This window comes from Chlorocebus sabaeus, chromosome 21, assembly GCF_047675955.1.
Source record: "Chlorocebus sabaeus isolate Y175 chromosome 21, mChlSab1.0.hap1, whole genome shotgun sequence".
Lineage (NCBI taxonomy): Eukaryota > Metazoa > Chordata > Mammalia > Primates > Cercopithecidae > Chlorocebus > Chlorocebus sabaeus.
The window spans coordinates 59,320,693-59,344,485 of record NC_132924.1 but is presented as its reverse complement, the minus strand read 5'-3'; the positions used below and the strand labels follow the sequence as shown (position 1 = coordinate 59,344,485).

The 23,793-nt window shown below is 35.1% G+C and overlaps 1 protein-coding gene across 1 annotated transcript in view; it reads right to left on the bottom strand.

Moving 5' to 3' along the window:
* The window catches only part of CALCR (calcitonin receptor), a 152,079-nt gene that overhangs the window by 74,202 nt on the left and 54,084 nt on the right, over positions 1 to 23,793 (bottom strand). The gene's annotated exons all lie outside the window — the stretch shown is intronic.

Sequence of the window (23,793 nt, the reverse complement as noted above, 5' to 3'; positions counted from 1 at the left end):
ACTTCTGTTAAGATCAACTATGGCAAATATTAGAAGAAAAGTCAATATGGCATAATGGAAAAAAAATAGTGGGTAAAGGAATAAGAGATACATATTGTAATCCCAGAACAATTTCAAACTCACCACATGACTCTTAAGCATGTTACTATATCTTTCTGGGCATGCATTTCACTACTTATAACACTGAATTATAATTAAAGGTCTTTTTCACTCCAGGATAGGCTCTAATGCAACCATCATTAAAATACAAAACATGTATTTGGAAGACAGAGACAACGTAGCAATGTGTAGATAAATATTGACTCTACTTGACACTGTAATAGAACATACACTAAAACAGCATTTTCACATTGGTTTTACAAAATATGATCTCTGCAAACACTCATTAATAACAAAAAGAGGAATGAGTAGTCCACTGGAACAAAGTTTGTGAAAGGTGTGAAATGTGAAATACCATGTGCTTTTCTCTGGAAATTCGCAAGTATGTTAGGATATTAAAAGTTCTGCAAAATCCTGCAACCATGGATCCTCTAAATAAATTCATTTAAATTAGCTGCTATTTCTAATTACATTTACCAACATTAATGTGCAATGAACGTTCAAAGAATGGATGACCAAGTCTGGGTAATAATTGACTTCCACTGATTTCCTGAATGAAAAGTATTTTCCTGAATAAAAATCTTGATTAGCAGAAAAAGTTGCAGTAAAAGGTAAATGTTGCAGACTTATCAGCATTTCTTTATTATATTGGAAAAGAAATTGCAGGACTTTGCCACGACTTGTTTGGTTAATTGAAACTCTGGTAAATATATGATTGGTTAAATATGTTGGTGCTTCGTTTTGAAAGTCCACTTTCACAAATTCTGATGGATTACGCTTCTATTATATCTTACACAGGAGGCTTCCTGAATGGAACTAAATTGGTTGGCACAAGTTATAAACTCTTTTAAGCCAAGTTTTAAAATATTTATGTAGAAGTCAATGCCACACACATATGAAACCATTCTATAAATATGAACAGGAATTTAAAATGGTGGGATTAAGATATAGTCCTTATACAAAATATCATTTTGTCCTTACATACACACAGTTGAAAAAATCCTCTATCAGAATAAAGTACACCTGATTTTATTAAATGATGAAATTGGAAGGGATCTTAGAATTCAAATATCCCAAACTTCTCACACTATAGATGAGCAAAAGAAAACCTAGTGAATCATTTATTTTAAATCTGTTTGAAAGTTAGTGGAAGAGCTCTAATTAAAACTCTGTCACGGAGTCCAACCTAGTTCATGTTCTAAATTACTACTCTGTCTCGCATCAAAGATTTTTCCTAGTTGGCTTCAATATTCTGCAGTGAAGTTCTAAAGCTTAGTCTAGTTGGGGTGGAAATAGCCATAACAATAGTTCATCCACTTGCCCGGTTTAATTTCTCTTAATCACCTTTAGAAATTCTGTTTGGTTCTGATATCAAGACTGTTTTAAGAAAGAATGTGCTTAGACTTGAATAAAATGAGGTTAAATAAAAGGATATCTGGGGTGTTACTCAACGTATTTAACAATTGTTGCCTCTGCAACATCCACCAATTAGAACAATTGCAGGCTGTTAGCCACAGGCCCTATTGTACCAATACTCACTAGCTATAAACCAATCTGGGGTTCTTGATTTTCTGCCTCTCCCCCATAACCTTGCTATGCATTGTACATACATTTATCTTTGTATGTTTGTGCTTGTAGAAGTGGAGGTGGGGTAGAATGAAGCAGAGCACTTATTGTGTTTATAGATTCACTTATCAAATATTTACTGAATCCAGATCCAGTACTTGCTCTTACGGAGTCTTTCTGTATTGCAGAGAAAGCTTGAATGGGAGCTACCCTCATGCACCCCCTTAACGCACATGTGTCCCAATCCTCTCACCACTTATGGGATTTCATACAAAGATATTTCATCTAGAACCTTATAAGAGACAAGCTTGCTCCTGCATTTCCAATTTCAGTGCATATATTTACTAATAAAGAAAAGCATCATCAAATGTAATTTAATCATTACAAACTTTCCTTTTCTTCCTATTGAATTATTTAAGAATCCATTTCCCTGAAATTTGAGTGCCTTTGGAAATTATCCTTTCTTCACGGCTGTGTAAGTAGTTCAAAAGGTTCTATAAAATTAGCTAGATTCCCTTGAAAAACAGAGCAATTAAGTGAGATTAATGATACAAGCGATGGCCAACCAAGTTGGATCTCTAAATGTCAACAACGATATACAAATAGTTTTCATCATAGCAGTTGTTTCACACCATGACCCTAAGATCTTATAGTCAGTGATCTGATCTGACTGCCTTTATCTAAAATGATGATGTTAAAGTCAACTTCAATGTGACAATTTAATTTTTCAGGTGAACTGAACATCCGGCTTTATTCAAGAAAGCGTAGTCCTTGTGAGAAACTTGCATATGACTCACCTTGACAGTTCACTTTTAAAAAATTGACACATTAAATTTTATAAATTTATGAGGTACAATGATCAAATCACCAGTTCACTTTTTAAAAATTAAGTATATAAAAAATTACAGCCTATAAAACAAGGTTTAATCAACTCCACAAACTTAATGAGGAATACCAAAGAATTAATCTTAACTAATGTGATTTTGTTTGGGGATGCAGACAGAATAATAACTGAGAAGTTCAGTTATTTCAGAATGTGTCTAGAGATGTCTACTTGACTTAGATCCATAGGTAATATGATTCATATTTTGCTGATAGCTGACTCATATTTCTATGACATCTTGTATCTCCTCACCTCTCTCTGGTGGTGGTACACATTCAGTAATGGGAGTTAAAGGAAGCAGTGTAGAACTAAACCAGAACTTATGCAAAGTCAGTGAGCTGAACTGGAATAACTGAGTTGACTAAATTAATCTGAACAGGATCTGTGGCTTTCCCTAAAGGAACCCTGACTAGCATAGCTTCTCCAAGTGCCAGTAGACTCTAAATGAAGTTCACTGCTTCTCTGCTGTTGCTAATGTGCAGGTTCTGGGTCCTGAACTAACTGCTGCCGGATGGGTGACAGGCAACAGGGCTCCTCCCTTGGTCTCTGTTCTCAGAGAAAGTTCTGATATTCTTTGGAGAGATATAGATGAAACCTAATGTTTATCAAGAAACTCTATCTGTTATCCTTGTTGGCTGATACACAAGAATATATGGTAGTCTTTGGTCAAATTAAAACATTAAAATGGACTCCTTTTTTGAGGAGGGGTTAGGAGTAGGGGATAACTAGTGGGAAAGGAAGGAAGGAACTAAAATGAGCTGAATGCATATAGGAGCTAGACAATGTATACACATTACATTATCCTCATATGAAATGCAAATTGGAATTTAAATCTCCACTTTATAAATAAGGAAATAGAGGTTCACAGAGGTTAAGTAACTTGATTAAGATCTCACAGTCAATAAGCGTCAGAGACAGAACTTGAAAATAGTTCTTACTTCAAAAATCTATTTTCTTTCCGTATTTCACACTGATTCTAGAAACATACGTATTTAAATAAACACGCACATTGAAAATAATGAAGTTTGAAAATAAGTTGTCCATGATTTTTCTCTTTAATTGATCTACCCTCAAAGATTATGTAACTATCTTCTAGCTAAGGTTTGCTGTATTAACATTGTAAGTTTGTAAGCTATAAACAACTCTACATGCCAAAATTCTTAAAACATCCAGACTCTTTGACTAAGGTTTTTTTCCTCTTGATATTATAAATTGGTCCAGATTTGATTGTAGGAATGTCCATCATAACTTTGTCTACTGTGGTGGAATATGAAAATAATCTAAATGTCCAAAATAATGAATTTGTTAATCTTTGGCACACCTATACTAATGGAATACTCTGCAGCCATTAAAAATTGTGTACTAGAATATTTAATTATCTAGATAGATGTTTTTGGTATGTTATTACTTTAAAAAGGGACTACAAACTGAATGTACGATGTAATCTTATTTTTATAATTATATTTTATATGTGAACAGAAAAAGGCTTGAAGAATATAATATTATGCAGCAGCCACTATGAGTATACATGCATTACCTCCTTTAATATTTTCAATAGCCTTCACATGTAGATACTCTTATTGTTACTGTAATTTTGCAGCCATGAAACTGAGTCTTAGAGAGACTAGGTAAAATACTAGATTTGCTATGTAACAAATAACCTCCAAATCTCAGTTTTTAAAAAGAACTGATTTTTTCTTTTCCTCAAATTACATGGTAACAGTGGGGCAGCTGAAGCACCCGCTGTGGAACTGCTCCACATGATTTTCTCTCTGTGAGCAGGGCTGATGGAGCAGCACTCGCCTGGAATATGCTGTTCTCAGGGCAGAAGATGGTCCTGCCAGGGGAGCGGCACTTTGCTCAGATGAGGCAAGACACAACTACTCACACCCTATTGCCCTAAGCAAGTTACAACATTAAGGCCAAAGTTAACATATCATGAATATATATGCTTTTTCTGAGGAAGGAGAAAGCAAATAATTAGAAACATACACACACGCACACACACACACAACACAGAGGAAAACTGCACAAGTTTCCATAGCAAGGTGACAAAGATGGTACTGGAACCTCTCCAGATGGTGGGATTGAAAGTGATTTATTTGATTTGATTTGATTTTGCTTGTCTGCATTTTCTAATTTTTGCAATATACAGGAATTGCTTTTGAAAAAAATGAACAAAGGAAATGAGCTATCTTGTTCTTGTTCTGTGTTTTATGCACTGTTGCTGATAGGAATGTTCCCAGTGGTGTAGCTTTGGAGTACAGAGTAAGAAAATAGTAGGAGAAGGCGGGAAGTTATACTTGTCTCACCTAATTGCTTGGGTCTGCTTTCAATCTGTCTTTAGATAACTGGAAATATACTTTTTAAAAACGTTTGACAATAATCCCCAATAAGGAACAATCCTCAAATTAAAAGAAGGCTCTTAAACCAATGGGAACGCCATTTCAATGAGAACTATTCTCTATAATGAAGGTTTCATTCATGATACCAACAGCAAGTTGCAATAAAAAAAATGAATTAGCACTAATTAGCAATACACTGAAGACAGAATGTCTGATGGACTTTCTAATTACATCTCTTAAGAGTGCCCTGGTGGTGATTAGGTGTTAAAAAATGTATTTCACAAATGTAATTACAAAACTATAAAGGGAAATTAATCTCAGTGGCCAATGAAGAATAGTCATAATACACCCATAAAAACAGCTTCCAACAACATACAAACAAAGGCAGAAAGCATTCAACGATATTATAGAAAACTGCCCACATTTCCCATTTTAATTCTTATTGTTGTTTGACTTATTTGGAAATTCCCCCCGAACAGGAACGACAACAACAACAACAAATTCTATCTTACATTTCACACTTGCCTTCCCTAAAAACACTATCATTGTAATATTGTTTAAGTGTAGCTAAAAATAGTTATTTCTGTGCTGGAAATAAGGAAACCCCTGACTGCAAAGTAATAGACCATGAGGTAGTTTCAATATCTAACTTCAGCAATATTTGGTGCTGAATGCATTCCAGTAGAAATTCTTTAACCATGTATTATTTCCTCTGCGCAACAGCGTCTTTTTCTTTCTCCCACCGTATGTAAAACCTGTGATCTGCCATCTTGGGCAGACACTCAAATAGTACTGGTAAATATGTCCACCACGATCCATAAGTTTTTAAGACCTAAGAGAGATAAGTGTTCAAAACGTTCAATATCCTCAACTGCTATTCCTTTTCTTTCCTTTTCCCCCTAGGCAAAACTGTATTGTTTTTTAATTTAGTACAACAAAGAATTTAAGTTTCCTGAAATGAAATAACTTCATGCCATAAGAATGAGGTAAAATCTGTCCAGTTAATCTTTTCTGGTATTCTCTCTGAGTTATATAACACTCTGAGTTAGTGTTATCTACTCACTCTGGTAATAATTGTGACTGACAATTCCAAGTTCCTTCTAAAGCAAAGGCATCCACACAAGACTTATGTAAGAATCTTACGGGTGCAGCAATATTTCCATGAGGTATCTCACCTCCTCTCTGAAGATGCTGCTGCAAAAAGAGCTTTTATAGTATAAACAGTGGGGCCCCTATGGAAATTTATATCTGCCACTCCTGATATAGTCCCACCACCCACACTATTTAATAAAAAGAAGTGTCAAGGAAGGTACCAGTTCTTAGTAATTTCAAGAACACCTGAAAAAGGCCTGTAATTCAGGCATATTTTCAATGATGTCTAGATAAGACTAGATATAGCTAAGTGAAAAAACAAAAACCTACAAAAAGTCAGTCACCACAGTGTTCTTTGCAGAACTCCCCCCCAAAAATAGTTTGAGTTTCCTTTTCAAAGAATCAGTTGGCACATCTAGTTGCATCTGTTTTTGTCAAAGCAGGAAGAGTTTGATACACTGGTTGTGAAAATAGTTGTACTTTAATTTGGGACATTTAGGAGGCTCTGAATTAGTGTGATAGATTCAGGAAAGTTTAGACATGAAAGATGTTTGAGTCAGACAATCAGACATTAGAGATTATCTAATATGAAACCCTCATCTGAAAATGAAGAAACCAAGGCTCAGGGAGGAGAAAGAACTTGTCCAAATTTACAAAGTGTGTACACAGCAATGGGAATCAGGTATGTGCTGGATGGTCTTCTGTGAACATTTCACTATGTCCTTCTCCTCCGTCTTCTCCCTTGTCTCCTTCCTTCAGGGAACTTTGCCAAACTTCTTATCTTCACTATAATCCATTATAAAGACTAAATCAAGAGAGAAGTAGATAAGCCATGTCTATAAAATAGGATAAAAAGAGAACCTCTCTCATGCAAAATAGGAGGCAAAATAATGCGCACACACTTCTTTTTACCATCCATTCTAGTTAGAAGTTTGTACAGGTTAAAAGGTCACCTGGGACTAAGTATGTTCAAAATGGCGGATCCACCTTCCCTTCTCTTTGCCAGCCCCATGTACAGAAAGGGTCAGGTAACAAGGACCCAGCTAGGCAAAGACCCTATTTGCATAATAAGATTAGGGGCCCCACACATTATGTAAACATCACACCTGGTCCAACCCATCTTTTGGCCCTATGTAAATCAGACATTGCCTTCTCAAGTCTGTCTCTAAAATCCGGCGCACTCTGCCTCAGGCCAAATGTCCTACTCAGGTGCCCCTGTCTCTCAGAACACAGAAAGTTGTTCCTTCTCTTTCTTTTGCCTATTAAACTACCACTCCTAAACTCACTCTGTGTGTGTGTCTGCGTCCTTAGTTTTCTTAGTATGAGATGACAAACCCCAGTTATTTACTCCAGAAAATTGTGCTGCTTCATCAGGTTTCTGGCTTTTATAATATGACTGATGCAGATGGGATTGGCTGAGATAGGGTACATGGAAGGAGGATTAGGATTTTGGGGGAGGTTCATAAGTTTAGGACTTGAAATTGTTTTCATTAAAGACAAATTTCACGGTTTCTCATCCATATTCTCCTGCAGGTGTGTTTCTCAGTTACACACTTAAGGCCTCATAACCAACTCACAGTGACTTTAAGAGCAGTCACAGAGGTAGTGTTTAATGTTACTTAGTGTATTTCCTTAATGTCCTTCAAACAAACAAAAGCAACAATTTCCTCACTACAGAAGAAAATTGCTAAATGGCCCTGTAGAAAACAAACAGGATTCTGTTGCTGTTACAACACGCTACCAAATATCTAGATGGCTCAATCGTTTGTTGAATTATTTGGTCAAACAGTTGTTGATTGTGATTTTTTTTTTTTTTTTGGCTTCACTTGGTGGTTGTGGGGCATAAGACCAGGAGATTCTCTGCTTCCTCGCTTATTCTCCTGTGCATGAGCTTCTCCTCCAAGAAGCTGACTAATTATCAGGTGATATGGTTTGATTGTGTCCCCACCTAAATCTCATCTTGAATTGTAGTTCCCACAATCCTCACCTGTTATGAGAAGGAGCCAGTGAAAGGTAACTGAATCATGTGGGTGGGTTTTTCTCATGCTGTTCTCATAATAGTGAATAAGTCACATGAGATCTGATGGTTTTATAAAGGGCAGTTACCCTGCACATGCTCTCTTGCCTGCCACCATGTAAGACGTGCCTTTGCTCCTGCTTCACCATGATTGTGAGGCCTTCCCAGACATGTGGAACTGTGAGTCCATTAAACATCTTTTTCCTTATAAATTACCCAGTCTCAGGTATGTCTTCATTAGCAGTGTGAGAATGGACTAATACATCAGGAAAGAATAAAGTCCCAAAGGGCCAAATTAGAATTAATTTAGGGTCAGTGAAGTGTAAGCAGGCTTAATGTAATAAGGAGGCACAGAATACTTCCTTGTTGAACACACACACACACACACACACACACACACACACACACACAAGTAAATAGACTAATAAGATGAGAAAGTGGTTAAAAAGAGGTGGGGTAGGGGGGACAAGTCAAGTGTTATATGTCAGTTAATACCCGATGGAGAAAACATTAGGTTAGGAAAAGTACTTCAAAGGGAGAGCCAGCTGTTAGGGCAATGAGCAGCGAGGAGGGTAAAGAGCCAGGACTGAAAAGAACAGGGGTGCTGCCACGAGGGGCCCTCAGTGTAGGGTTTTCAAGACAGCCTAGATGTTGAATCAGGTCCCAGGGAAAGAAAGTGACTAAGAAAAGCAGAAGAAACCAAAGAAACCTTTCCCTCCACCATTGTTTGTGCAGAACTAAAATCAAGCTGATGAAGTCTGCGTTTAAAAAAAAAAAAAAAAAGAAGGTTGGGCGCGGTGGCTCACGCTTGTAATCCCAGCACTTTGGGAGGCTGAGGTAGGCAGATCGAGGTCAGGAGATTGAGACCATCCTGGCTAACACGGTGAAATCCCGTCTCTACTAAAAAAAAAAAAAAAAAAATTTAGCCGGGCATGGTGGCGGGTGCCTGTAGTCCCAACTACTTGGGAGGCTGAGGCAGGAGAATGGCATGAATCCGGGAGGCAGAGCTTGCAGTGAGCTGAGATGGTGCCATTCCATTCCAGCCTGGGCAACAGAGCAAGACTCCATCTCAAAAAAAACAAAAAACAAAAAACAAAACAAAACCAAAAAAAACAAGAAAAAATTGTTCACATGGACCAAGATGAAGAAGACAACCTTTCTTGGATTTTCATTTTAAGAATTAATATACCCAATTTGCTGAAACCTAGAATCTCTGATTAACATACAAGTTCCAGAACCATTTTATGATATTTCATAAGATATACTCGGAGAATCTTATGAAAGCATATGCACTAAATACAATTCACAAGTATATTGCCATTTGCCAAAGAAAAATAAATGTACACTTACCTCACAAATGTTGACATAAGATAATTCTAATGTATATATTGGATATTTTGCCAAAAAGAAAAAACAAACAAACAAACAAACAAAATGCTCAATGTGCTTAGTCAGGAGAAGGGGAAAAAGAATCAAAGCAGAAAGTAGTACATTTTCCAGTTAGGCATACTACACTCTCAAAACTGTGGCTATCAGAGATCATGTGGACTCACAAAGGAAGATGGACCTTTTTTTTTTTAAACAATCTTTTTTTTAAATTTTAGCAAAATTCAATCAAACCATTAAATAGAATTACTTTTATATGCAGTTTTAGTGATTTTAAGCCTTAATTCTAATTCTGCTTCTATTAACATTGTTGAACTCTCATGTAGCAAATAAATAAGCATAGTTACGAATTTAAAAAGTATTTGAATGGTCTAGTGGGTAGGGTCATTGAATTATTTTTAACTAACCCTGTTTGAAATGAAGATTAGTCAAGGCATTACAGGTAGAGAGCTAATTTTCCAGCAAATCCATGTAGTGATCTGTTTGTTATAATAGCTGTGTGCCTAGAGTGGTGCCTAAGGCCTTTACTTTCGTTACCTAAATTAACTCTCAACAACCCTCAAAGAAAAGCAGGTTTGCAGACAAGAAAGTGGAAGATTTGGAACTTAGTACCTGGTCTGTAAGATCTTACTGTCCATGTACCTCGTAACCCTAGGTACATGCAGTAATGTACCCCTGCAATAATGTCTCCCTGATTTCAGAGGAGTAATTTCTACAGCACTGTGTTAAAAATTGAGAATTTGGGTTTCTCTTTCCTACTCCCTCACTAAAACTAAATTCCCAGCTATTCTATCTCATCTCATGTGATTTGCCTATAAGAGGAAGTGGATACTCTTTCATTGAGAGGTGGGGTGTATGTTCCCTCCTCTTGAATTTGAGTAGAGCAAGACACCGTGGTGCCATATTGGCTCAGATAAAAGCATAGCAGAGAGGAATCCCATAAGATTCCCAGGCAAAATTCTTTTCTCTAAATTTCTTTAAATTGCCCCCAACAATACTGGGTTTTAGACAGGAAATGATGAAGTCTTACCTTTCACACTACTGAAAATCTAATTTAAGGAGCCATCTTCTCCTAGAGTTGCAGGCAACTCTAAAATTCAAGTATTAGAAATACATTATCTGGAAAGGAGAACATCCTAATAGGACATTTAAGAACTAACAGGCTTCCTAAGTCAAATGATATAAATGAAGAGAAGCCTGAAATCCTTTTGGACCCTTTAGTACATAGGACAAAAACAAAACAAAATGAAAAAACTTTTAAGACAACTCAGCAAAAAAAAATCCAATTTAGAATCAATCTAACACTCTAGAGGTCAACTGCTTTCAAAGCAGAAACTAGCTTTATTTTCTTTCAAAATCTTTGGGCAAAGCGAGGTTTAGAATACTCACATATGTGGAGATTAACTTTCTGCCAAATATAGAAGTTTCCAGTTTATTTACTCAATAAAATCATTCACTCAAGTTAATCTTATTTATTCCAGGAATAATGTTGCATTTGTAGACTGTGTCCCTGACTACAAACTTAGAATCAAATAAATTATATATATATGACAATATTATATCATGAAAGTCTAAATACTGCACTGAAAAATTCCTATAGTAAAATTAGTAATATTTAAGTTGAATCCCAAAAAGTGGATATGTATAGGATTAACACATAAAATATCGTTTACTTACATCATTTGTTTGACTTAAAGCTTCCCTCCAATCAAGTTATTTGGGCATTATATTTATAACGCTTTTAATATTTTTTTAATTTTTCAGAGACGATTTGGAGTGATCTATATCTTTATAAAGAATAAACAACTCTTACTAAAGACTTTTGAGATTTTTTTTCTTGTATAAATTTCTTTGTCATGAGCAAGGACATTTATTTATTATTTCATTGATCAAAGCGGAACTCAGAGTAGGGTGGTGGGTACTCAATAATTATTTACATTGATTATATAAAACTATGACTTCTCCTCCTAAAAGCTGTTATTAAAAATCAGAGTAGGCCGGCATTTCTCCACTCCATGTTTTTCTGGTTCAGAGTAACATCAGGAGCTCCTTAGGACCCGTCCAATGTCCATGGGGGAAAGGTCCCTCATTAATGTTGAGGCTGGGTTCATCTTTCACTGGAGGTCAGAAAGTCTCCAAGTCTCTCTGTGGCAGCCCCGTGAAGACTTCTATCTGATCTGGTGGGCCAGGGAGGCACCCATCAGTGAGTAGCAAAGCTTTCCCAAAGGAGTTTTAGTTACTTGAGAACATTTAAAACTACAAATAGCACTACAGCTTGCACATGTATATCCCCCAAATTCTTTGCTTCTAAGCCTGGACAAAAAGAGATGAGGGGTCTCTAAAGAGGGTGGGGTGAGGTGGCTCAAGCTTATAATCCCAATGCTTTGGGAGGCTAAAGTGGGAGAATTGCTTGAGGCTAGGAGTTGGAGACCAGTCTGGGCAACATAAAGAGACACTGTCTCTATAAAATAAAAGCTTTTAAAAATTAGCTAGGTGTAATGGCACGTGTCTGTAGTCCCAGCTACTGGAGAGGCCAAGGCGGGAGGATTTCTTGAGCCCAGGAGTTCAAAGCTGCAGTGAGCTATGATAGCACCACTGCCACTCCATCCAGCTTGGACAACAGAGCGAGACCCTGTCTCTACAGACACAAACAAACACAAACAAACAAACAAAAATTATTTAGGAGAGTGATGAGATTCTATTTGAAGAATGGGTTGGGGAACAGCAAGCCTGGAAGGAAAGCTAGTTAGGGAATGGGGCCTGGGTGATTTGGGAAGACTTCATAGAGAAGGTGACCTTGAATTGAGAGCAGAAAGAGAAGTGTAAAAACTTGCACAGTGAAAAAAACTTCTGTCTTTCTCTCTCTCTATACACACACACACACACATACACACACATATGCCATATCTATATAGCACAGGGACATAAACATATGTAATTAAGAAAATAAATCATAAACACAGTAACTAAAAATTCTAGAATAACAAGTAAGTTACCTCTGAGTGGGAAGGAGTGGATGGTGGATGAGGTTGGAGAAGGAATCACGGGTACTGCTAAAGATCTTCCTAAACTAGTATATGGGTGTTCATTATACAATTATTTTTATGTCCTATATATATTTTTATAACTACTCAAGATTTAATCTAAATTCCTTAAAAACAATTAAGTAATATATAATTTAGTAAATTAATATGTGGGAGAGTTTAAGACAAACCTCCTATTGTTGAGAGTTCTAAATCTAGGCTTACATGGAGTTTTATAACAATCACTTTATCAACAATTTATTGAACATTTTGGTTTATGCTCAGAGGTGAGACTCATCCACAGTAAAAAATTACTAGATATGTGAAAAGTAGGAAAACGTAATTCCTTTTGAAGAGGAAAAAAAATAGTATATTCATAGACAATGCAGTTGTTGGACTTTTCAGACCAACACTTTAAAACAGTTATTAAACATACATTAAATAATTATAGAAAATGATGAATACAGTGGATTAAACCTTGGTGAATGATGGCCATTGTGGATGAGGTGGCAGGGAATTTCAGGAGAGATTTTAAAAATTTAATAAAAAAACAAATGGAAATTCTAGGAATAAAAAAGTCCTATATCTGAAATAATAATGCATTGGATGGGCTTAACAGCAGATTGGACCCAGCAAAAGAAAGAATCTTGTTTTCTGGGTAGGCATGCACTACTGGCATACAAGTAAATGTAGAGAGGTGGAGGTCACTATCAGATCCTACAGTTAAATCCAGCCATAAATCTGCCCTGTTTTAATGTCCTCCAGCTGGAATACTGTTTTCACTTAGAACCAGCCAAGCTTAATGCTTTTCCTTAGGAGCCAACTAAGTCCCAGCTAAAATGCAGTTCCCATTAACTACGGCCTCTTCAGTGGTGGTTGAAAGGTAGGCAGAATAATGTTCAATCTTCTTACTACATGTCTGGCAGAGTATGCTTTGTGACTATTACAGAAAGGACCTCAAAACGTTTGAGACCTGGTGTGACCAGGCATCATCATGCTATTTACTTTACATAGCAGCCCTATATGGTACATCGTATCTTCATTTTATTGAGGAAGCAACTCAAGTGCATCCCAGAGAGATTAAGAGACTTACCCATGGTCTTTCATTGAGCAAGAGGTAGAATCTAAATTCAAACCCAAGTCTTTCTGACTGTACAGCTCATGGTTTCATTTTCCCAGTGCCTTAGACTGGCCTCTTCTTTTAGAAAAGGCTTTCTTTTCTTTTATGACATCACAATTTGTAATAAAAGTAATTCAGGGCCTTAAAAATACACATAAGAAGAGACTTTTATAAAGTTTACATGGAATCAGCAACCATTTGAAGAGTATAAACACGGGGACACCCTCTTGCTTAATTAAATCCAGCTGAGTATCCTAAAATATTTAAGATAATTATATTTTTTTGATGAAATGAATTATTATGGCTTGTACAGACAATCTGAAAAGGCTAATTAAAAAGCAATTTCTCTTGCAGAGTGGAAGATGCTCTTCAGCAGTTCTTGAAGAGCGCCGTGCAATTTGGCTGCATCTGCCCCTTACACATGCAAGGGTATCATACAATTCCAAGGAAAATTTTATGCTTCTAAATAGCACTCAGAAAATTTTTTCCTTGATAAGCAGCAATACTGACATAACTTATGATAACTGTTTTCCTTCTAACAAATGATTATTGTATTTAGGAGCTGGCATCTGATTAGTAAGACAGTAAAGCCTGTTATATAACAAAACAAAATATTTAAGGTAAACCAGAGACCCCATGAAGGCTAGGAATAACTGTTAACATTCTCCTAATACATGTCCATTGCCCAAATACAGACACAGAGCTGCTGTCTCCACACTGTTCTACACTCTAGAAAGCCTGGAAATGCCACTTCCGTGTGAATCCTGACTGCTTTGTCTCTCAGTGCACTTCTATCATGGTCTTAACGTAATACTGGCTTCAAAGGAAATTGGGGGTACCTATGAGTAATCCCAAATGACAATTGGCAGCCCCAAATGTTCCACATAGAATGTGAAAAAAATTATTTTAAAGGAAGATCATTTACGTAATAAATGTTTTAAATGAAAAACATCTTTCTAATAACATCTGCTATTAAAAGAAGTATATATAGGTTTATTTACTAGGATACCTTATTAAATACTACAGTATAGAACCACTGCTTTCTCATAGAATAGCTGGTTTAAAAAGCGATTTCTTCCCTTTTTATATTTTCATTTATTTGAGTTGTGGTCCCATGTTTCATTCTTAATGTTTCTGTATGTATTATAAAAGGTAATGTTTTCTAGAAGGTTGGTTTTTCAATAAAACCACTTAAACTTTGCAGATGGCATCGTCGAGCAAGTAAGCTACCGCTGAGTTCCTGCTATGGTCTTTACAAGTTGTGTGACCCTGGGAAAGTGAATGTTTTGAGACTCCATTTTCTCATTTGAAAAATGGAGATTTTAATGCCTCTCTTGCAGTGTTAATGTGATCTTCAAGGAGGTTAGGTCCATAAAACAGTTGACATGCAGTAAGTATTTAATATGTAGTTATTTGTTTTAATTTACAAATAAATAGATACTTGTTTTTACTTACAAATAAACATATTTATTTCATTTACAAATAAATATATAGATATTTACTTCACTTACAAATAAATATATAAATATTTATTTCATTTCCAAAAAAATATAGATATTTATTTTATTGTGACCTAGGCCTGCTCCTTTTCTCCTTCAGCATAAACTGTAGTTTAAGAAAGTAGCCTCGAGAAGGCCTAATAAGCCAGAGGGAGAGTCAAGAATCAGACAGGTAGAAAGTCTTTAAAAGCTTATAGAATGAAGATAATAACCTTTATCTTCTTGTACAACAAGATTCTTAGGAGAGAGTCAAACATTTACGGGGTTGTTTTTGCACATACCTGGTGAACATTTTTTCTTTCATGACCAAATTTTAACCTCTAAAATTAAAAAAAAAATTGTTCTGTTCATACATGTACTATCCTCTACACCACCTTTTCTCATTATAATTATAAGGAATAATCTTCAATAGAATCTTAAAATTATTCAGCTCTGAAACTGGTCTTTTTGAGTAATCTTGACTATTATATTGAGGCTATTTGGCCAGATTTTTTTTCCTGTGCCCTGTTACTAGCCTTCATAGATTAAAAACTGCATCTCACCAACACTGATGATAGGGTTTAGTAAATAAAAATAACAATAGCAATAATAAGAGCTAATATTATTAGCACTATGTATCAATAATTTTCAAAATGCTTTACATATGTCATCTCATTTAATTCTCACCATAATGGATAGGGTAGGTACTGTTGTCACCCCATGTTACAGATAAAAAATGAGGCACAAAGATATTAAGAAGAGAAGAAGGAGTAATTGATGTGCTATGTCCTGGGAGCATCACATTAAGGCATGTTGCCCTAGATATCCTGAATGCAAATGAACAAACAGCTTTCAGATTAAAGAAATGATGAAATCCCATCTCTCTTCTTTACCCTCTCTATTGAAAGCTTCCTTTGAGTATATCATCCATATATGGAACCAGCTCTGCATCCTGAGGAGATGGGGAAAGAGTTTTAGGGAATGCCCTAAGCACCTATGAAACAACATTTATAACTAAAATTAGAATGAAACTTAAAGACTGTATACAATTACTGCAATTGCAAATAATATTCAAGTCACATTGACCCACAATCTTGTCCTGCTTTTACTGCTCACTGTATCCATATCATCTTAGGCCAATCAATATATCACTCTAGTTTCCCATCCATAAAATGAAAAAGTTTTATTAGCTGATATCTAAGGTCCTTTGAAACTTGACATCCTCTAGTTTTTATAACAGCTCAAGAAACTTCATCCTAATCTTTTATATGATATCCTGATCTTTAATATGTTTTGAGACTAAGATCCTTATCAAATTGCACTTGACCTCTACCCACAAAACTAGCTTACTGTCTTAGTCATTGAAAATAAAGTACAAGAGATTTCATTTGCCTTGAAAACAGAGAAAATGAGATTGACTTCCTATAGATCTAATCTTCTCCAGTTTGCTGACTGGATTATTTGTTTATGCTGTGATACTCACCTAATAAAAGAATTAGTAAGTTTAGTAAGTTCCAGTTGTGGCGAGACAAAGGGGACCTATTTTATAGGAGTTACGTCCACCTTCCACATAATGAGCATAAACTGTTAACACTTTATGTAAGAGGAAGGGTGAAAATCTTCTTGGTTATTATATGTTACAATGAAATTTTAACTTTAAAGGCCTAATATTTCTGCAGAGTTAGTAGCCTGTTTGTTTGTATCAGTGTCAGTCTCCTTACATAGCAAGAGTAGATGGACCAAGCCAAGAGACCAGAAAGGTCTGAGCAGAATTTGTATGAAGATTAGTATCCTTGTGAGTGCATCGTTCTGAATCTTTGAATCTTATACCATGTCATAATTTGCAGTTGACTTCCACATACATGATCTTATACTTCACAACAACCCTTAATAGAGGCAGCAAATGGCTCATGCCTCTAATCCAGCACTTTGGGAGGCCGAGGCAGATGGATCACTTGAGGTCAGGAGTTCAACAGCAGCCTGGACAACATGGTGAAACCCTATTTCTACTAAAAATACAAAAAATTCACCTGGCGTGGTGGCACGCACTTGTAATCCCAGTTACTGGGAAGGTTGAGGCAGGAGAATATCTTGAACCCAGGAGGCGGAGGTTTTAGTGAGCCGAGATCGTGCCACTGCTCTCCAGCCTGGGCAACAGAGTGAGACTCCTTCTCAAGAAAATAGAAAGAACTTGCTCGTGGTTTACCATCTATACAGGCTAGATATAAGACAAGGAGACCAAGGAATCTGCATTTTTATCCAATTAATAAGTGCTAAAGTAAAAACTACAACCCAAATCTTGCCAGTTGAAAACCATTTTCTTTGCCTCATTGTGCAGCCTCTATGATGTGCTTGAGACCCCCTTCAAGTCTAATTTTGAAGTCATTAGGTCTCACCAGATATCTTTAACATACTCCGTATTTACCAACAAAGGAAATAAACATAGCAAATTAGCCTTTCCTTATTTGTAAAAGTCGTAATTTAAAACCAAATATAGGCCTAGAGGAATTTATAGATGTTTCTCCATTTTTTGACATCCTGAGGGCCGTTTCTGGAAGTTTGTGGCTACAATTTTCTTTTGCAACTTTTTTTTTTTAAATTATTATTATACTTTGAGTTCTAGGGTACATGTGCATAACGTGCAGGTTTGTTACATATGTATACTTGTGCCATGTTGGTGTGCTGCACCCATCAACTCGTCAGCACCCATTAACTCGTCATTTACATCAGATATAACTCCCAACGCAATCCCTCCCCCCTCCCCCCTCCCCATGATAGGCCCTGGTGTGTGATGTTCCCCTTCCCGAGTCCAAGTGATCTCATTGTTCAGTTCCCACCTATGAGTGAAAACATGCGGTGTTTGGTTTTCTGTCTTTTGCAACTTTAGTAAGAAATAGACTTACACTTGGTGTTATGAGGGTAACCAGAAAGTAGAATGGCTTATTCCTCTCTTCCCTTTTCTTTGCTGACATAAGGGCTTAGAGCAGGAAAAGACACAGAAGATAACCATAAACATTCAAAACAAAAGGTAATTATGGAATGGTTTTCACCCACACAGAAGTGGAGGAAGGAAATTAAAATCCCCTCTCCTCCCTTCTCATGCTACAATATTCCAAAACTCTTTCATGTCACGGTCGCCGCATTGAACAACCATGAAGAATGCTTCAAATCTTTTGGTCAATGTGCTTTGGAGATCTGATAGACAAACACTTGTAGTGCAGCATTTTCCCTCAAATCACAGGCTGGACACAGGGGGTGACATTCTATGTTTGAATCAGTCATTAGAACTTTGCTTATCACAATTTCATTCACCCTCAGAGCACTTACTATACTCTGCACAAAGCAAAGGACAAGGTGGGCTAAGATGGTGAATTTTTAGTCTACGTACTGAAATAGCCTGAATATAACTCCTATTCTCAATTAAGAGGTAACCTTACCATCAAAGAAATATAAAATAATTTATTTTTGCATGTGCAATTTTGGTTACTATATGCTATAGCAGAAAAGAAAAAAATACCATATAATGTGTAATAATTGACACCTTTGAATCTGAGGTTGGCCACATATTTACAGTCTTTTAAACATTTGTAGCTATAATACTTTTGTAAAGGGCTCATATTGAGCTCTAAGTATGAAGAGGATCCATGCTGAGGAATTCCAGTTAGTGCTTCAATACTTCAAGATAAATAATTTGTTGTTATGAATATAATATAAAATTATCAGAAACTATTAAAACTTTCAATATAATAATACAATATTATTAACATAAGAATCTAATCTGAATTATGGCAGCTCACTAAAGTTGACACCACTCTATTACTGATACCAAATCTAAAGTAATTTAATTTCTTATATTCAGCATCATGTCTGTGAATGTACTAATGTGCTCAAAATAATTACTTATTGAAAACATTAAGAATGTTCTGATTTGCGGTACTTGATTTCATGTGCATATTTTAAAGGTACTGCATCAGTTTCCCAATAAATTTTATTTTCTCTTTCTCTAAGAATGCAGCCAATTAACCAATAGATAATCCTAAAAGTTCTATTATTCAGAGACAATAGCTTGCCACTGCATTATGAGCCATTAAGAATGGTAGCAGAGCAAATAAGTAGTGAATCTAGGTTATTCAGAAATACTTTTAGAAATCTAATGGAAAAGGTAATCTCATGCGCATGCAACTTAAAACTGTACCACTCAATTATATTCCAAGGCCATGTGGATTCCAGCAACACCTATGTCCTTTCTAAAAACATGAACATGTTTTTCTTCTGGATTCAAACACATCTTCAAGTGTTTCTGACATCAGTAGAAAATCCTTTTTCTTCATACCTTCTGGATAAATACATTTTGACAAATTGAATTACACTGATCAATTCATGATTTTTATAATGGTAAATCACTTTCTTTCAAGCCATTCTCAAGAATGGCTATAAGGAAGACTAAAAAAACTTCTAACATATGAATTCTTGTGCTTGGAAAAAATACTTATTAGCAGAAAATTTGTAGGAGTTCTGAAGCAAACAGCATGAAGTTATTACCCTTTGGGAGATGAATTGCTAGCCATCATCTGTTACTATCTCCCTGACTCGGTGTGTTTATAGCAAAGGAGGTGTGTCAAAGCAGGGACCTTCTATTTTGACCAAAAATGCATGCATGCTTGGAAAATCTCATCTGATTAGTAACGATCAGTGGCACAAATAAAATATATCATTGTGATTATTATGAATAGTATTACTTTAGCTGTTATTATTTTGGTGTTTATGTTTCTCAAATATATCTGCTTATATATATGTTTTCTTTGCTACACTCTTGTTTGATTGATTCTAATGAAATATGTACATATACACCATTTGCACATTTTTCACAACTGAGTATCTCAAAAGTAGATTTGGATCTTATAATTGCTGTCAGTCAGAAGGCAGTCACGACAAAGCTGTCTGTCCTTTCTTACCAATGTACATTCAAATTTGTAGAATGAGCTTCAGAATTCAAAGCTGAGTAGAAAAATTTGGACATGGACAATTTTGAGTCAAAAAGTGATTTAAGAAATGTCAATATCTGAATGTGAAGTTTTAGGGTGCATTAAGCAATTTTGCTTTTATCTCTTTATTTTTATTTCAATGTTTCCACAAGACTGATATATTATAAAAATCTATCTATAAATGGATCTAAAATAATTCTTTCAATAATAATAAAATAAAAATTAAAAAAATAAGAAAGCATTGAGTCATAGTATAATTGAACTTTATTTTCTTTATAGTGATACATAAAATAATGTGTGTGTATAATTTCCATTATTATTCAAAATCAGTGTGACCATATCCCAGAGTCCTATCCTTTCTTTTACAAGTCTCACCTTAAAATTTTCTTCGAAAAATGTAAAAGGTTGAGCATCACCCTCTATTACACATATAAAATGGTTTTAATTTGGCTCTTCAAAACCATGATAATTCCAAACTTGTAAGCAAATAGTTGGCATAAATAGATGGCATAGTTGGATGATTGTTGTGATGTGATCCAAGAAACTATGGTGCACCCACTAGAATGTCCTAGAATGCCCCACTAGGAAGTTGTTTCTTTAGGCTAAGTTATTTCACAAAGCTTCAAAATTTTGTGTTCACATTGATTCATGAATTCACTGTTCAGAATTTATTCTAAGGAAATAATCATATATGGATAAAGATTTTGCTGCAAGGATACTAACCTTGGGGCTAGTATCATTACACCAAACAATGAAAACAGCCTAATGTCTCACAACAAGGAGATGGACACATTGTGGATTGCTATGCAGCAATTATGTTGGAAGAGAATTCAGTATCATGGAAAGATATTGTAAACATATCCTAAAATAAAAAACAAAAAGGAGACTATCAGCCATTATGGTCAGTAGAACCCTTCAAAGAATAAATACATGCACGTCAAAGAGAGTCAAAAAGTATGTTACATGTACATACATAAAGATTATCTCTAAATATAAGATGATGGATGAAGTTTTCCCATAATGCTACTTATTTTCCAAAATGATCTATATATTTCTTTAATAATTAGAAAGTAATAATAGAGTATCAAAAGTCCTCCATAAAGTATAAATGGCCCAGAAGAGAGGATGATGTTGCATCACTCTTAAATTATCATGGGTTTTTAGGAGACCACTTTAAGATCCAGAGCTGTAAATTTATAGTGTTAAAAGTGAAAAGAAATTATGGTTTAGCGCATAAGAGTAAGTCGAAGGAAGACAGACTTGGTTAGGACATTGGAGTGGCTTTTTGCACATTAGAACCATGAGAGTATAAAATGGCTGGGCATTGAAAAGCAGGGTTCATAAGGTTGCAAGGAGGATGTCATCATTAACCACTAATTTCACAGTTTTGCTTCTGCCTAGTCTATTATGGACTTCAGAAGTAATTCCATCTTAACATAGGGAGTGAGAACAGAAGATGTTTTTACCACTCAATACCTATCACAGTGCCAGGCACAAAGCCCAAACTTTAAAAATGCTTCTAACCTCAGGAAATCTGAAGTAGTGGAAAGAACTTTGGATTACTATAAAAAAATCAGAGTTTGATTTGAGATTTTTTTTCTTTCTAATTTGCTAGCCATATGGCCTTGTGCTAATGACTTGCATTTCTGAGACAGAATTTCTCCCTATAAATGTAGATGATATTAATAATGCTTCTTCACATAGTTGGAAAGATTAAATAATCATACATTATAAACTAGCAATGATTTGTTTCCATAAATTATTACTATGCCTATTTTTGCAAAAGGCCTTTTAAATATAGCATTACAATCCATAACAGTGCTGCTATCTGCTTAGAGTTCTTGAAGATTACATAACTGAAAACTAAAAGCAGGCGAACTATATGGAAAGAAAAACAAAACTTTAATTATTCTTACATTCAAGCTATCAAAACTTTAAGGATCTGAAATATTAAAAATGAAACAAAACACACTGAACTTCTTTGTGTTTAGTTACTGTGAAGACAGTGACCTCTTAGGATTTCTTTCTATCTCATGGTTGTAATGAGGATACCTTTTCAATCCAAGATAAAGAAATCTCATTGAGTGAAACATTGACGGAAGGAGAACTTTGAAAGAGATTAGTTCAATATAACTAAATAGAAAATCCAGAAATAAGTACAACTCCCCTTAGGAATTTATTATAGGGAAAGGTGACATTTTATATTGGTAGGGACAAGATGGGTTATTTAATAAATGGTCCTGGAACAACAGCAAAGCCTTTGGGGAAAAAATGGGTTTCTTCTTCAGTCCCTACTTCTAAATAAATTTCAGATGGATAAAACAAGTAAATGTAAAAACATGAAACATTCAGAATAGTAGATAAAAATATATGTATTTTTGTAATCACAGAATAGAAAAAGAACTTCCACGGGTGACATCACATTTAGAAGGCATAAAAGCCAAAATTGATAATTCGGGCAAGATAGGAATTTAAAATTTATTTACAAGACCCCCCCTCCCACCCACCACACACACACACACACACGCTCCAAAACATAAAAAAATTCAAGAACTGGGAAAAACATTTACAACATATGTGACAGAAAGTAGGTCTAAAGTCCGTATAAAAACAAGTAACAAATCAATAAGATGAAAACTCAATAAAAATGAACAACAAAAAATACAAATGACCTATTCAAATATGAGAAAACTCTACTCACAAATACTTTATCATAAATAATTCTATTCATATTTACATATGTGCAAATTAATGTCATGAGTTTTCCCACCTGTTAGCTTAGCAAAGACTAAACTGTCTTCTACTGTCCAACATTGGTGTTTATATGAAGAAAAATGCACTTCTGTATTACTGGTGGGAACATAGAGATACAATCTTTTTGAAGGGCAATATCTACAAAATAATGAAACCCAACCATTCCTATAAATTTACTAGAACTATACCAGGATGTGGAGAGTATACAGAGATGTTTATTGCAGCAGTTTCATAAACAGCAAAAAACTAGAAACAATCTAGAATACTGATTTTTTCATAAATGAAATAGAATATTATATAACTATTAAGAATGAGATCAATCTCTATGGGATAATACGGAAAGACCTTCAAGGGGCATTGTTAAGTTAAAAATAAAGTATATATTAACATTTATAGTTTTATGCAATTTGTGTTTCTAATAGACATACATTTATATTTACCAAAATATATCTGTAATGATAAAAAAGAAACAATTTAATGTGTGTTCCTCTGAGGAGTTGAGTTGTACGATTGAGAGAAAAAAATTTTTATCTAAATCTTTTGTATTATTCAACTCTTACATAATGATCATGTTAATTATGTAATAAAAAGCTTAAGCCATGCTGAGTTGTGAATTATGCTTATTAACACCACTGTATATAATCTTCTATTTTTTAAGAGTTTTTACATGAAGGCTTTTTTAAACTTATAGACTTTAAAGATGTTCAGTCTTCACTCATACATACTAATGTTTTCTCCTGTTTTTTTTTTTTTGTTGTGTGAATTTAAATTCTATAAATTTGTTTGTCATATATCTAGAATTCCTTATATTGCCGTAATTATCTAGTTAGCTTAACATAACTTAAATGAAAACTGATATGTAGCATCAATATGATAGTTTAATTAAAATAATTTTATAGAGTAGTGATTCTAGGATTCAACTATCTAAATTTACATACAGGCTCTCTCATTTATTAGTAGGGTGACCCTAGGAAAGTTACTTAACCACTCTTAGCCTCAATTTACTCATTTGTACAATGAGGTAAATGATAGTCCGTCTTTATAT